Source organism: Calliphora vicina, chromosome 4 (genome assembly GCF_958450345.1).
Source record: "Calliphora vicina chromosome 4, idCalVici1.1, whole genome shotgun sequence".
Classification (NCBI taxonomy): Eukaryota; Metazoa; Arthropoda; class Insecta; order Diptera; family Calliphoridae; genus Calliphora; species Calliphora vicina.
In genome coordinates this window covers 53606395-53623120 of record NC_088783.1, presented here as the reverse complement: position 1 = coordinate 53623120, position 16726 = coordinate 53606395, and the positions used below count along the sequence as shown (strand labels likewise).

General features: G+C 28.6%; 1 protein-coding gene across 1 annotated transcript in view; it reads right to left on the bottom strand.

Annotated features, from left to right (window-relative positions):
• The window catches only part of LOC135959310 (uncharacterized), a 136793-nt gene that overhangs the window by 55998 nt on the left and 64069 nt on the right, over positions 1-16726 (bottom strand). The window contains exon 3 of the mRNA XM_065510456.1: positions 14438-14518. The gene's annotated coding sequence lies outside the window, so the exon portion shown is untranslated. The remainder of the gene's footprint in view (positions 1-14437; positions 14519-16726) is intronic.

Here is a 16726-nt window from a genome sequence, read left to right as displayed (position 1 = left end):
AAAACAAATCAATAATTTTAAACTTTACTTTTTACAATTTACCTTATTTTATTAATGTATAACAAAGAATTATGTTTAATAAAAACATAATTTTAAGGATTTAGATTAAAATAAAAACACAAACACTCACTTATAGATTTAAAAACAAACTAAATGAACTTTGAAAATTTCAAGATAATTTTAACAATTATTGAATAAAATTTCAATCAATATTTCACCATATTGACTAATGTAGGTGGTAAAAAATGTTTATTTTGTTATATCAAATATTCTATTATTAGTTGTAATATTAAAAATATAACCTTTGTTAAAAAGTATTCTATTACCCACCCACTTATTTGGAAAGAAAATTATATAGGTACATACATATATGAATGTTATTACATGATGAGTTAGTTTGCCACAGAAAATATTCTGTGGAAAAATACATTATTTCCAATGCCACTTTATTACACAATCACGGGCGATACTATAGCAGCGCAACTAATTAAGTAAAAGTGACAAGTAATTGAAACGTAAATGAAATATAAAAAAATTAAAAACAATATTTGAAAATAAAACACTACAATAAAAAGGCGGCATAATCTTGAGAGTAAACGAGTAATTTAATATTGAGCTGACATCATTGTAAAATAATTTTTTGAAATCAAAACAATTAATTTAATAACAATTCTTTATACAGAGGGCTTAACAAATGGAAGCCTTCAAAATTAATTAATAAATAAATAAAAGTAACTCAAACTAAATTGTTATGTTTATAAAAAAAATAAATGATAGCAAATTTATATTTATTAAGAAAAACGTCAAATGTTTTATAATTAAACAAAAAAAAAACATTAAATAGACAAATAGCAATATAAATTATAAACCTATTAAGAATTACAAAACAAAAGAATTTTACACCCCTATTAGGTCTCTCGAGATTATACTCAACACAACCTAACAAATCTGGAATAAATATTAACAACAAACAAAGCTTAACTAACAATTCTATTCTATTCTATTTAATTTAAATTTAATTTCAATTACAAATAGAATTGTATATAATACAATACAACATGATATATTACATGTGATTATTTCTTACAAAACCACTCATGGTGCACAGTGGGGTCGATCAACAAAAAAAGTAATAATAAATCTCAATCTTCTAAACTACTGGCCCGATTGCAAAATGATGTATGAAAGAATCGTAGAAGAAGACATAGGCATAAAGAAAATTAAATTTAAAACAAGTAGATGAGCAAAAACATTTTTCTTTTAAAATATCAATAATTTATATTCGTGAGGGATTTTCGGAAGTGGGCCTTATATAGGATCTATGACCAATTATGGACCGATCACCATAAAATTAGGTGGTGTGATTTATGTCTATATGAAAGTCATTTATGGTGAATTTTGTGTGTATACCAACATTTTTAAGAGATTTATGTACATTAAAGTGATTTTTGGAAGCGGGTCTATATGGGAGCTATGACTAATTATGGACCAATCGGAAAACAATTTGATGACATGAATTTCGTATATATAAAACTTATTTGGAGCGGAATTTGTGGAGATACATATATAAATTAAACATTTATGACCGATAAAGTCCAATTTCGGGAGGACATTTGTATGGGGCCTAGGTGAAATAATGGACCGATTTCAGCCAGTTTCAATAGGCTTGTTCCTTGTATCAAATTTGATCGAAATATCTTCAAAATTGCGACCTGTACTCTGCGCACAATGTTTACATGGACAGACAGCCAACCAGACAGACGGACGGACATCGTTCGACTCAGAAAGTGATTCGAAGTCGATCGGTATACTTTAAGGTGGGTGTTAGACCAATATTTTTGGGCGTTACAGACATCTGCACAAACGCATTATACCCTCCACACTATGGTGGTGTAGAGTATAAAGATTGTTATGTTTTTAATGAATCATAGCAAAAATATTTTCAAAAAAGTAAATTTTAGTTTAGTATTAACGCAATTCAATAAAATGCTATTGGAAATTTTACATTTTTAGAAAATTTTTTCCCGTATTCACATTTTTAACAATTAAAAGATAGATTAATTCTCATAAATCTCGCCTGAAGTAGGATGCTTGTTTATATCGATTTAAGAATTTCTTTTTAATCATTTTTGAAGCCAGTTCTTATCAAATATGGAAAACTATTAAACAATTTTTTAAAAATCTTTGAGAAATATTAAAAAGGTTTAAGCTCCATTTTTGTCAAAATTTACTCCTAAGTCACTATTTTTGATTCTACGTTGATATATAAATGTCTTAATAGTAATTTTTGAAGCCGTTCTTATCAAATATAAATTAAAAATTCGGAATTTTTTAAAATTTTTTGATTTTATTTTGAAACATGTGGATTCTGAGCTCATCTTTTGAGACCAAGAACGAATCCAGCCAATTTCGGATATTCTGTCTCAAAGTGAAGTAAATCCCAGAGATATAGCGTTCTGCAGAGATCGCAACAAATAGTAGTCGGACGATGCATGATCTGTACTATAAAGTGGGTGAGGCAAAACTTCGCAACCACTTCATTATATATACTTTTTAACAGGTATTGCAGCATGTGGCCGAGCATTGTCATGATGGAATATTACGGTTTCAAGTTTGGCCGCATATTCTGGACGCTTTACGGCAAATTATCGATGTGATGGTCTGGTCAGATTTCAGCAGCTCATAATAGATAGGACTCTTTTGCTCCCACCAAATGCAATCATTCATTTTGCAAGATCTTTTTGAGTTTTACAACAGGCAGATATTTTACTTTGGTGTCGATTCGGCTGGTTGGCCGGTCTTCACATACGATCTCTTATGCTTCGGGATATCGTAATGCATCCATTTTTCATCGCAAGTAATGATTCGGTGCAACAATGATTTTTTTATAGCGTTCAAATCATCATGCAAAATCGTGTTTCAAGTTCTCTCGGCTTCAATTCGTATTGAATTTCCCTGCTTTTGGACGAATCCTGCTGCTGGCAAACGTTTTGAAATTACTGCCTGAGTAGCTCCCAATGATTTTGCAATCTCTTGTTGAGTTTGACAACAATCTTCATGGAGTAATGCCTCCAATTCTTGGTCTTCAAACTTTTTAGCTGGCCTCTGCGATCTTTGTCTTCCGTGTCAAAATCACCATTTCTGAACGGCACAAACCATCTCTCGCACATTGAAATCAATGGAACACATTCACCATAAGCTCTGCTGAGCAATGGGTGTGCTTCAGCGGCACTTTTTTTTTTCAAATAAAAGAAGTAAATCAAAACTTCCCGCAGATGACGCTTTATTGGCACAAAATTCGACATTTTCGAAACAAAAAAAAACTTTGTCGTTTGGCCTTTAATGTGCTATAACTAAGTGAGAATAAATGACAGATAAGTTATTAAAAACAAATACCACGCTATCTATCGGAAATTCCAAATTTTTTATTTTTGTCAAAATATATTCATTTTTAAAATTCTTTTCGAAATTTTAATTTTGATTACATTTCACGACTATGCGGTTTGAGAAATTGCCAAATAACTGTTTGCGTATTATTTTGAAATTTAATTGAAATAAGAGGATATTTTGAGAAAAATATTTCGATAATCATTACCGAAAAAACGAAAATTTCAAAATTTTAACTTAAATGTCTGTTAAACTATGGGAGAGAACTAAGTGAAATAAACAGTATTTTTTTATCTTCTCACTCGATTTTCATAAATTGAAATCTGTACATATTTGTTCAAGTTATAAGCTGAACAAAGTTTTCGTAAACAGAGGTGGTCGACTTTGACACACTCTATCTCACCTTTTATTCTGACTGGGTGATCACAAATATTGTTTTATTAATCATTTTGCAATCGGTCCTCTAATTTAAAAGATTCAGATTTATTACTATTTTTTTCAAAATCGATCCCACTGTATGGTGGTGGTTACACCTTGTTGTTGACTAAGTCTACTCTATAGCTATGGAGATTAAATTTAACCTCCCAGACTTCAGGGTAGACAACTAACTGTAGCCGCTTTAGCTATTTCAACAGCCGCCAATATGCAATTATTGTTATTACTTACTATTGTAAAACAACAACTTGTTACAGTTTAAAATCCCAACAAAAAGAGAACAATTTTGAAAATAAAATAACTACAATATAAACTAGAATTTTAAAAGCGTGAGAAAATTTCAAATCATAATACAACTGGTTAAACTATAGTTTAAACCCAATCTAACTCCTAAAGCCCCCCTTTAATCTTTTACACATTTTTTTACATACTCTTATATAGAAACACATATTAAACTAATTATTATCGTTTTAAAACTCATTTAGAAAATAGAAATCTTAATTAATTTGTTTTCAAACAACAAAAAAATATGAACTAATAAAACATACAGGTCATAAAGTCAAGAATTTTAAATGCATTTAAGTTAGAAATAAAAGTGAAAACATAATTTAAGTAAAGCTTTGAATTTCAATATTTAAGTACTAGTTTTGTACAAAATGTAAGCTTTTGTTTTACAATTAACTTGTGTTTGCGTTTTAAGTTAAAAAAAACGTATTTTCAACACCAGCATTATTATCTTTAATACCATCTTAAGTAGAAGATAAAATTGTAATAATAAAATCAGCATTTATAATTGTAAATTATAAGTGTTATTACCAAATTATTGCTACTCTATTCATTCATCTTGATATTCAGTTTATTGAAAACATATTTTGAAACAAAGTAGCTACAGAGTTGTGCAATCTTCTTCTGGATTTTTTTAGCAAAAAGTTATTAAGCAGCAACATGAAGTAATGATATTTATTAGCAACATGTATATAAGGAGTGAGGTCGAAAAATATTATGATTAGAGATGCTAAACGTGGAATCCCATTCCCGAAAATCCCGGGGTTTTCGGGATTTCCTAAATCCCGAAGCCCGGGATATTTGAATTTTAAATCCCGGGGTTTTCGGGATTTTCCGAATAAATATAAGGTACTGTTTTTTACCAGTATGTACATTAGAATTCGTTTGTGACCAGGTCACTTCATTTGTTTTTCGGCTATCATAAATCTTCTGAAGGTTTTTACGAAAATTAAAAAAATAGCGTCCATTTTTTTTGGAAAATGTTCACTCCTTGTGATGGTTCAACGCACCTAAAAACGCAGATTTTGAGCCATTTCAAATTTTTATTTTATAAGATGTGTGGGTTTTTGGAACTATTTTTAAGGAATCGAAAAACAACAATTGTATTAATTTTTGATGCAGAATCGACTGGTGAAATCATATTTGCAATATATGTTTTTGCTCTACAGAAAAATTTGGTCAAAATTCGCGTCTTTAGGTGCATTGAACCAACAAATGGAGTGAACATTTTCCAAAAAAAAGGACGCCATTATTTTTATTTATGCAAAATCCTTCAGAAAAATTATGATACCCGCAAATTAAATTAACTCTAATGTACAATGTAATGTATTGTTATTTCTTCTTATATAATGTACTAATGCAAGTATTTTATGCTTTTTAGTGCCTAATAAAAATTATTTTCTAAACAAAAAATTTACTTTCAATTGTAAAGACATAATTATGTACGTTTTTTTCTTATAATTTTCGGGATTTTAGATATCTTCGGGATCCAAATCTTCAATAATTCTATCAGACATGCTTCCGAGAAGTTTTTTATTTAAAATCAGCTAAATCGGTCCACAAATGGCTGAGATATGAGGAAAAAAACAGAAAAACCTCAATTTTTTTACCTATTTTTTACCTACAAAGACCTTTGCAACGACGTATATAAGACCAAAATGTCAAAATCGGAAAAAATATTTTTCAACCCGAATTTTTTTTTTCAACAAAAAAAATTTTAAGTTTGAAAAAATTTTTCCAAAAAATTAAAAAAACAACTTTGTAAAATAAAAAAATAATTTTATTACCTAAAAATATTTAAAATTTGTATTTTGAAGTACAATTTGGTGAAGTTTATACAAGATTCGGCACAGCCGAATATAGCTCTCTTACTTGTTATAGTTCTAATCAATAGTGATGAATTTATGAACCTTTTCCGGAAACTCTACCATTAAAGTTTTTATATAGCTTTCTATCACTTTGTTCGAACAGGTAGTCCATCTCCGTTTAAAATCTACCACACTTTTGGACACCTTTTTTGTGATTAATATCTCTCCACTGGTCTTAGCTCCAGGCAGTTTGGAGGATTTGCCTCTCTTGGTTCAAATACCACATTATTGTTCTTGTACCACTAAAGACCTGGCTTACAATAGTGACAGGATGCCAAATCAGGCCAAAAATAAGTGGACAGATTAAGAAGTCTTATGAATATAAGCATCCTCTTTTGTATACATTCCTTGATGTAAATTTCGGTATTTATAGAGTCCAAGAACTTTTTGGACAAATTTTCTGCTTTTGGGTCCTAAACTTTGCTACAACATTCCCTCGAACATCAGCAACATAAAAATATTGACCTGGATGCTGCGAAGAATTTTCCTGAACATTCGTTTCGTCATCCATTATGCAGCAGGTATATTTTTTTTATAAAATTTTACATAAATTTCCGTGCTCTGTCTTTGGTCTGTAAATTTTTAGCAGAGTTCCTCTCAGGAACTTTTTGAGCATTGTATGTTTTTAAATCTCCATTGGGCTCTAACTTTTCGTACCAAATAGTTTGAGTTCTGAGCAAACCAGACTGATTTGCTATAGGATGTGTTGGGAAGTCTTTTGAAAATGCTTTCTATTTATTGGCTTTAGAAACATCATGTGGACCATTCCTTCTACCTGAACCAGGTTTTCTATCAACGGAAAAGTTCTCCCGATACTGTTTAATAACATTGGAATCAGTTTGACGGTAGATCTTTGATTGTTTGGCCAAGATGAGTTTTGTTGAAAATATTTCATAATTTTAGTGAGCACTTTTTCTCGTCACTCATTTTAATAAGATTAACAACAAATGAACATAATTGGCATTAAACATAATAGCTGGCATACTTTTCAAAGGTACTTGGTTTAAAGGTATTAAGAAAAAACGTGTGTTCAGGGTTTTTCAATCTCACTACTTAGTTAATGTATTTATAGACGGCAATACTGAGTATTAATATGTGTCAAAAATTCAAGTATCATAATACAATTTCATCGTCTAAACAAAATTTGTATTAGATTTTCAAAAAATACGAAGGATTTGATTTACGGTCGGTATTCAAAATTTGTTTAAAACAAATCAAAAACTTTTTATTTTCATATGTATCGTGTATGTATTTTTAAATACAAATAAGGCAAATAAAAATGTCAAGAAATTATAAAATAAAAATAAAGTTTTCAGAAAAATATCAATCAGCAAAGAAATAAAATATTTGTAATACTATAGTGTAAGCAATAAATGTTTTTTCGAAACAATTTTTTGAAATCCGACTGATTTCAATAATATTTTAAATTTGAAAAGTGTTAATACTCAGTATTGCAGTCTATAAATACCTTTATTATTTGGCATAGACAATTGCGATTTTAAAATGATATTGAACTCTAACCAAAAAAATAAAAATTCTAAATTATTTGTATGCATGTTTGCTTCTTATGTTTTTTTTATTTTTTAATATTTCGTTAATTTATCTCTTTTCATTATAAAGTTCCACCAAAAATTGTGAATCAAATTATTTTTTCCAAAAAAAGAAAAATCAATTAATGGACAAAAAAAAATAGTTTCCTTTTTTTGTAAAACGAAGCTTTTTATGTGTTTATGATTATTTATTAATAACAATATATTAAAATTTCGGCTTTCACGAATTGCCACTTTGGACACATTTTCACTATTTTGCTTGCTTAATTATCAACCACCTTTCTATTTTTTAAATAAAACCTTTCATAAATTAACTTACATATTGTACATACATATGTATATCATAGTTAGGTGCCCTAGTTTTCCCACCATCTCATGTAAATAGTAAGCAAACAATTTATTATGATAATATACCTCAAAGCTCTATTACAAAAAAACTAAATAAATATTTATTTATTTTAGTTTATCACTTGGCCAGTTTCAACTCAACAAAAAAATAAAACTATTAAACGTTCACTACAAACTGGCTTATTTACCAATAATTGACAACTAAAATAACAGCAATGACGACAACGGAAAAAAACATCATCATTTTGTAAAACGTTTGGCTACCGGCGGCTACGTTTCAATTTTTAACCACAAATGCCATAATTTACCCGGCTAGAAATGAAAAAAAAAACGCAACGATATATAAAATACAATATTTACTTGTTCAGTTAACAAAAAAATATAAATAAAGATACTGTTAAATGATTTTTTATTTTTTCATAAGAAGAAGTTGCTGGTAGCAACATGTTGCTACAAATACGTACCACACTTCTACTTATTAATTTCAAGCAGTTTTGGGTGACTCTCATGAACTAGTGATTTTAACATGTGTGTGTTAAGCAGGGGAGCAATTGGTAACTACACTCTAGATTACTTAGAGACATTTAAGGGACAATTGACTTCACGATAGATTACCTGGGATATATAAAGTAACCAGTTGACTTATCCATGCACTACAAAGAGCTCGTGGGTATCAAATGACTCAAAATATATATATTGGAGTCAGCCAGAGATCTGACAATAGTGACACTGTCTCTAATTGACTACTTGTAAAACTGCTGGGTTACGACTTAATAAGCCTGAGAAGTGAGCAGTTACAGTAGCGCACCAGTTTTTTAAAAATATCCTACTTTAGGTAAGAATTATGGTGACACAGATAATTGGATTATATTCTGAAAGAAAGAATTTCCAAAGATTAAGAAGAATTTTCGTTATATATACGATTCAACTCTATTGCTAAGGCCACTATTTGTTTGAAAATCCCTAGACATTTTCCATTATGCAACAATTTGGCGCCACATAGTCTTCTTCTTGTTTTTATTTGCTACTTTTTTTTTGCTGAGTGTTTGGCCTGAGTTTACTCCTCTATCATTTGCAACACTTCTGATGAAGATGGCAACAACCAGTTGTAGAGTTATCTGACCACTTTTTTCTACATAGATGTTGTCTTTTTAAACTTTTGCGCAAAGAAGAAGGGGCTAAAGAGGTGCCTTTTACACTAAAGACTATTGCATTTGTTGTCGATTTTTTTTAATTTTTTGCTGTTGATTTGTTTTTATTGATGTTTGTTTTTACAACCGTTTGACTATCAATTTAGAAGCGCACGCCATAAGATCATCGTTAAATAATTGTTATTTTATTATTTAATCATCATCGATGCTTGTGTTACATGATGATTCGTTTGTTTGATAATAAATTTTGAGAGAAAAACCGCAAAAAAAAAACTTAGGAATCGGAGAATTTATTGTTTGCCATTAATTAAGTTAAAGATTGCAGAGTTTATGATGTCAATAGCAATTAGTTTTATTTTCTTAGAGTTTTATTGATGTAATTCAGATAAAGTATTACATAGACAGAAACCAGTCAAGCGCTGTCACTTGACTTCTTTCTGCACTAAAAACGGATTTCTCAGGGGGCAGTATTTAATTTAGATTTGCGATGTATTTACCTTTAAACGATGCATTTACCTTTACAAAACAGTAACACAATTTTGCATTTTTTTTGTTGCTTGACTGGTTTTCGGAATAAACGATTCAACTGATGTTTGATCTATTAGAGATGCTAAACTCTCGTCGTAAAACAAGTTGCTCAAATGTCAATATCGAAATAGAAACATCAATTAGCAGTCGTGAACCAGAAACTCTCTACAACAAAGACTCACTGAAGATCTTTGTCTTCATGCTAACAAACTCAAAGTTCAATTTATGTAAGAACTCTAATGTTCATGTATAGGGAAGAGAGTTCTTGAACATTAACAAGTGGATACAGATTTTTAGAACAAAATCATCATAATTTTAGCATTTTTAATCATCAAAATTGACGCACTGTTAGTTCAGAGAATCCAAAATTTTAGAAGGGGAAACAAAAATTTGGTTGCTTCAATCGAAATTCATGTTTATCCACTGATTTTCTGTTGCTAGAACCTAAAAATTCGATGTGTGTAACCGAATCATTCGATTGGCAACAAATTCGGTTGCTATTACAAATCAGTTTTCTCTGTGTGGCTGGTGAAACAGTAAATATTTTATCAGAGTTCATCTTCTAAAATTGGGTGATATTGATTGGCCCGTAAAACAATTAAATTATTGCATGAGACATTTCCTGGCCGTGTATTCTCTCATTGTCATATGGAGTGTAATTTAGCACCATTGGATTTCTTTTTATTCGATTATTTGAAGTCAAAGTTTATGCCAACAATTAGTTCAACCACATTTTTGCAAAATGATCATGGAAAATTTCAGCAAAAGAGTGATAATGTGCCAGCAAAGCTGTGGTGACCATTTGCCCATCCTATGTACTTTCTGATTCCACAAGAAAATAACCATATAATGAAAAATATTTTCTATGGCGTAAAAACGTTCGGTTGATACAGCTGCCGCAGAATTGATAATCTTTGGTCTAGTGATACTTAAGTTATTCCGGAGCGTAGATCCAATTGTCGGAACATTTAATATTGATAGAGGGAGGCTTTGAAACTAACATTGTAAGTGTTGCTGTAAACAATTGAATATTACCAATTTTCAGCATTTAATATTAATTTAAAACAAATATGAGATTTTTAAGAAATGTTACTAAAAATATAAATTGATGACATTATGTAAACAATGTAAATTTTCATGTAAACAATTAAATATCACAGATTTTTCATAATTTAATATTAATTAAAAAGCAATAAATAAATTATGAGAAAATTTAACTGAAATTTTAATTGTTTACATTGTGTAAATGCATCAATTTTGGTGTAAACAATTAAATTTTACAGTTTTCTTATCATTTAATTTTTATTTAAGAGCTATTAATCGCTTATTTAATAATTTTTAATAAAATTTTAATTGTTTACATCATGTAAATAATGTAAATTTTCGTGTAAACAATTAAATATTAAACACTTTTCAAGTTTTCTATTAATTTAAAAGCTATAAATGAATTATGAGAAATTTTACATGAAATTTCAATTGTTGACATTAAGTAAACAATGTAAATTTTTGCGTAAACAATTGAATATTACACATTTCCTCAAGATTTTACGATTATAAATAGGGACATAAGATTTTTTTTAAATTTGGGACAAAAATTTAATTATTGACATTATGTAAACAATGTAATTTTTAGTAAACAATTAAATATTACACATTGTGTTATTAGCATTGTTAAATGATTCATTTAAAATGTTTCAAAATAAATCATTTATGAGAATTTTTGCCTTAAATTTGAATTGTTGACATCGTGTAAATAATGTATATTTTAGTGTACACAATTAAATATCACACATTTTGCAAATATATCTATTAATTTAAAAGCTATAAATGAATTACGAGGAATTTTACACAAAATTTCAATTGTTGACATTAAGTAAACAATGTAAATTGTTGCGTAAACAATTGAATATTACACATTTCTTCAAGTTTTTACGATTATAAATAGGGATATAAGATTTATTTTAAAATTTGGGAACAAATTTAATTGTGGACATTATGTAAACAATGTAAATTTCAATAAACAATTCAATATTACACAATCTGTTATTGACATTGTTAAATGATTCCTTTTAAATTTATCAAAATAATAAATCATTTAAGAGAAATTTTGCCTAAAATTTCAATTGGTGACATCGTGTAAATAAGTAAATTTTAGTGTAAACAATTAAATATCACACATTTTGGAAGTATATATTTTAATTTAAAAGCTATAAATGAATAATGAGAAATTTTACATGAAATTTCAATTGTTAACATTAGGTAAACAATTGAATATTGCACATTTCTTCAAGTTTTTACAATTATCATTTGCTGACATCATGTAAACAATGTAATTATTCATATAAACAATTAAATATATATTTTTTTAAATTTTGAGTTTTATTTATAATTTTTCAATTTTTGACATTGTGTAAACAATGTAATTTTGCATGTAAACAATGAAATATTACCCATTTCTTCTAATTTCTACAGTTATCAATAGCTATATATGATTTATTTACAATTTTTCAAAATATTTCAATTATTTCATAGTGTAAACAATGTAAATTTTTGTGTAAATAATTCAACATCACAGATTTTTTGTCATTCAATATTAATTTAAAAGCAATAATTGGATTATAAGAAATTTTACCAAAAATTTCAATTATTGACATTATGTAAATAATGTCAATTTTTTTTGTAAACAATGAAATATTACACATTTCAGTATGATTTTACAGCTTTCTCTGGCGATTTATAATTTCGAACTGCCTAAAATATCAACATTTCACCATAAATCATTCAATGTAAATATATTTCAATCAATATTAAAGATTTTCGCTAATCTCTTAGGTAAATTTAGCTTTGCAATAATAAAGCTACCATCAACTATTATGTTACAATAATTTTCACATCAAATTCAGTTCATGGTTTGAAAAATTTCAAAAAAGAATACCCCGACAAAAGCATCTACAATAAAATATGCAAAATATTTGCGAAAAAATAATTTCACACATCAAATAAAAATGCTGGCAAAAATTTTGTAAAAAAAATACAAAAATGAAGAAAAAATCTCAAATCAAGTAGAAACCACTTGAAAAAAGCTAAAGGAAAACATGAAAATGTTTAAGAAAAACTTTTAGTAAAACGTCAACAAAGACGGCGACAACGACAACGATAGTGACGGCGACAAAAAAACACAGTGATATGATCACAATATTATTGCTGCTGTTGTTGCTGTTGTGGGGTACTTTAGTTGTACACCTTTTTTGCTGTAGACAATAGAGAAATACTCAATGAATGTCATAAATTTTAACCAGGCCTAAAGCAACTTGCAACTACATGACAACAATAACAATAATAACAATAAAAACAACAAACACATAATATTGCAATAAATGCAACAAATGTTGCACACTTTTTGAAATGCTGCTGCAAAATAGAAGAAACAAAAAGATACATAGAAGTAAATATTGTTATTTTACTTAGACAATATGAATAAGACACAAACAATAAGACCGAGGAAACAGCTTTTGGAGAATTTAAAAATAACACCATTTCCCATGTTTAAAATTTAAACTTTTTCTTTAGTTTCTTCAATAAAAACCTGAGCATGCAAATTTTTATAAGGGAAATGGTGTAAATTACATATAATGCCAAAATCTAAGACAATAACATACTTAAACGCCTTTTCTATGTTACTTTGAATTTTCAAGCTAGTTATTATTATTATTGTTGTTTCTGTGCTCTTTGAGTTTTTGTTAAATTCTATATTGTAGACAGTCAACCAAAGAAAAAACAAACGTATTTATTTCTAACTTAGTGGGGGATTTGAGAATCAAGTTGAGCAATAGAGGTAACAAAATATACCAGCATCACAATAACCAAATCTTAAAAAACAAGACTAGTAGTGGCAGGTTGTGCAAAATTTAACAAAAAAAATAATAATAATAAGAATTAGAAGACAAAATCCAAAAAACCAACAAGTGAACAAATTATAGATAATTTTTGAACCACAAAACGACAATAACTATAAATTATGAAATAGTTTATAGTCAACAGATTACGGTTGAAAGATTTTACACTAGAACAGAAATGTTAGTAAGAATAAATATTTATACATTATACAAGACAATATATACTTTGGGGCCTCATTTTATAAATTGAAATGACTAACGTTTAAAAATGGTATTGGAAAATTTTAAGTTTCAAGATATTTCCCAGTATTATTTTTCATATGAATTTCTTTCGTTTCAAATCGTTTCGATTTATAAAATGAGCCTAATATTAACAGCTTTGTTTTTGTTTCAAAAATATTTTTGATTTGCAACACTTGGACAATTGCCTAGACATATGTATGTATATAAGATTTGAATTGTTGACATTGTGTAAACAATGTAAATTTTTATATAAATAATTAATATTACATATTTCTTTATGTTTTTACTGTTATTAATAATGTTAAATGATTCCTTTAAAATGTTTCAAAATAATAAATCATTTATGATAAAATTTGCTAAAAATTTGAATAGTTGAGATCATGTAAATAATGTAAATTTTAGTGTAAATAATTAAACGATGTAATTCTTCATACAGTTTGCAAGTATATCTTTTAATTTAAAAGCTATTAATGATTATGAGAAATTTTACATAAAATTTCAATTGTTGACAGTAGGTAAACAATAGAATATTTCGCAATTCTGCAAGTTTATACAATTTTTAATAGGGATATACGATTTCTTTTAAAATTTCAATTGCTGATATCGTGTAAACAAAGTAATTTTTTATATAAATAATAAATATTACACAGTTAATAATAATATTAAATGATTCAAACATATTTTTGATTTAAAAGGTTTGGACAATACGATTTGTTTAAATTTATTCTAATATTTTTAATATTTACCTTTTTCAATAAATTGTTATTTTTAATATTTTACGAAGAATGTTGTAAGATATTGCAATTTCCCCAGTAACACTTCCAAATCTGAAATTAAAAAGAAGTAGATATAATAAATAAATTTTATAAGAAACAAACAAATAACCACATGCAGTAAGTAAAATTAACCTAAAATAAATCCCCAATTTCCATACAAATTCTTAAAACAAGCAACGCACAGTAGGTTCGATTGGAAATTTTTTTTTTTTTTTTTTTTTTCAGTATCTTTTTTCTTTATTGAATCTTTCTTTTTAGAAATTTACAAATAAGTATTCAAATCTTAACCTAAACTAAAACTAAAGTTGTTATTGCCGCTGCAATATCCAACATGAGTGCTCGATGATTATCTGGCCAGATCCAGTGTTTCCAATCGCCTCAGTCGTCTATGACCCTCAAATGACAGCAACTCCCTGGCGAGGGGGTTTGGATGATCCATTAGTTTTGAAATGTATTTTAGACTGGAGAGTTTGATCTCCTCGCGTATTATGGGGACATTGAGATCCCTATGGATATTACTATTGCGAATGTACCATGGGGCACCTGTTATTGTCCTTAACAGTGCTGACTGCTTTCTTTGCAATTTTTCAACGTTAGATGAGGAGGCTGTTCCCCATAGCTGAATGCCGTATAGCCATATCGGTTTTATAATTGTTTTGTACAAAAGCACTTTGTATTCCAAGTCTAGAGCAGACCGTGGGCCAATTAACCAGTACAGTTGGACTGACTTTAATTTTATTTGCGTAACCTTGGCTTCAATATGGTGGGACCATGTTAAACGGCGATCAAGATGGATACCGAGATATCGCACATGGCTCTGTTCTGGGATTTTGATATTATTTATCTGTATGGAAGGGCAACTTTCTCGTCTTAAAGTAAATGTAACGTGAATACATTTTGTTGCATTGACCTTAATTTTCCATTTGTCCAGCCATTTTTCCAAATCGCCGATGTGAGACTGGAGTTGTTCAGAAGCTATTACGGGATTTTCATGTGTACTTAAAAAAGCGGTATCATCCGCAAATGTAGATGTGTGAGTCAGTGCGCTCGTGGGCATATCTGCAGTATATAAAATATATAGGAACGGCCCTAGAATACTTCCCTGTGGTACACCAGCGGATATTTTTCGACGTGTTGAGATCACATCCTTTGATCTGATTTGGAAAGATCTTTCTTGTATGTAATTTTTAAGCAGTTTATGTACGTTCGCAGGTAGTAATCTAGTAATTTTGTGTATTAGTCCATCGTGCCAGACTTTATCGAAGGCTTGAGATATGTCAATAAATAATGCGGAACAATACTGCTTGCTCTCGAAGGTTTTCCGAATAAGTGTAGTTATCCGATGTACCTGTTCGATAGTACTATGTTTCCTTCTGAAACCAAATTGATGGTCAGGAATAATGCAATTTTCATCAAGGTGCACTATAAGTCTCTCAAGTAACAACTTTTCAAAAAGTTTTGAGAATATTGACAATAGGCTAATGGGACGGTATGATGTCACTTGAGTGACATCTTTTCCCGGTTTCGATTGGAAATGAATTTGTAACTTTTTTTTGGCTTTCAGAAAATTAAATTTAAATTTTTGGTCATACCAAAAAAATTTCAAGTCAATATATCAATTAGATTCAAAAAAATTACACTTTAAAACTCCGTCCTTCAATAATATTGGTCTTTTTCATATTACTAAAAAATTTATATAAATTTTCTTAATATTATATTCAACATCAAGTCAGTAGATCTCACTCAGTCACATTTTGTACTAAATTATGATAAAGTGCAATATTTTTGAAGGACGAAGTTTTAAAGTGGCATATTTTTTAATCTAGTTGAGATATTGACATGAAATTTTTTTGTAAGACCAAAAATTAACTTATATAAACAAAAAAAGTTAGTTCGGAATAAATGAGGATGAAATTGTTCCTAATATATGCAATCCTATTAAAATTTTGATACAAATTTTAATTTTAGAAACTCAATGAATATGTAATATGTAATAAAATCTTTGTTTATTAACAAAACACCATGTAATTTTCAAAAGGTCAAAGGGAATCCAGCAATTCCTAAAAATTGGAGCAAAAATAGTATTTTTAAAATTTTTTAATATTTTTGATTTTAGAATATGTAGCCCTAAGTTGAAATTTTAACACAAAAAAAAAGTCAAATTTCGAAGGACATAGGGGCGATATATTCGAAAAATAGGGCATGTTTTACAAATATTACACGCAAGCCGAGCGCTTTCCAAAAACATAAAAATCTTTG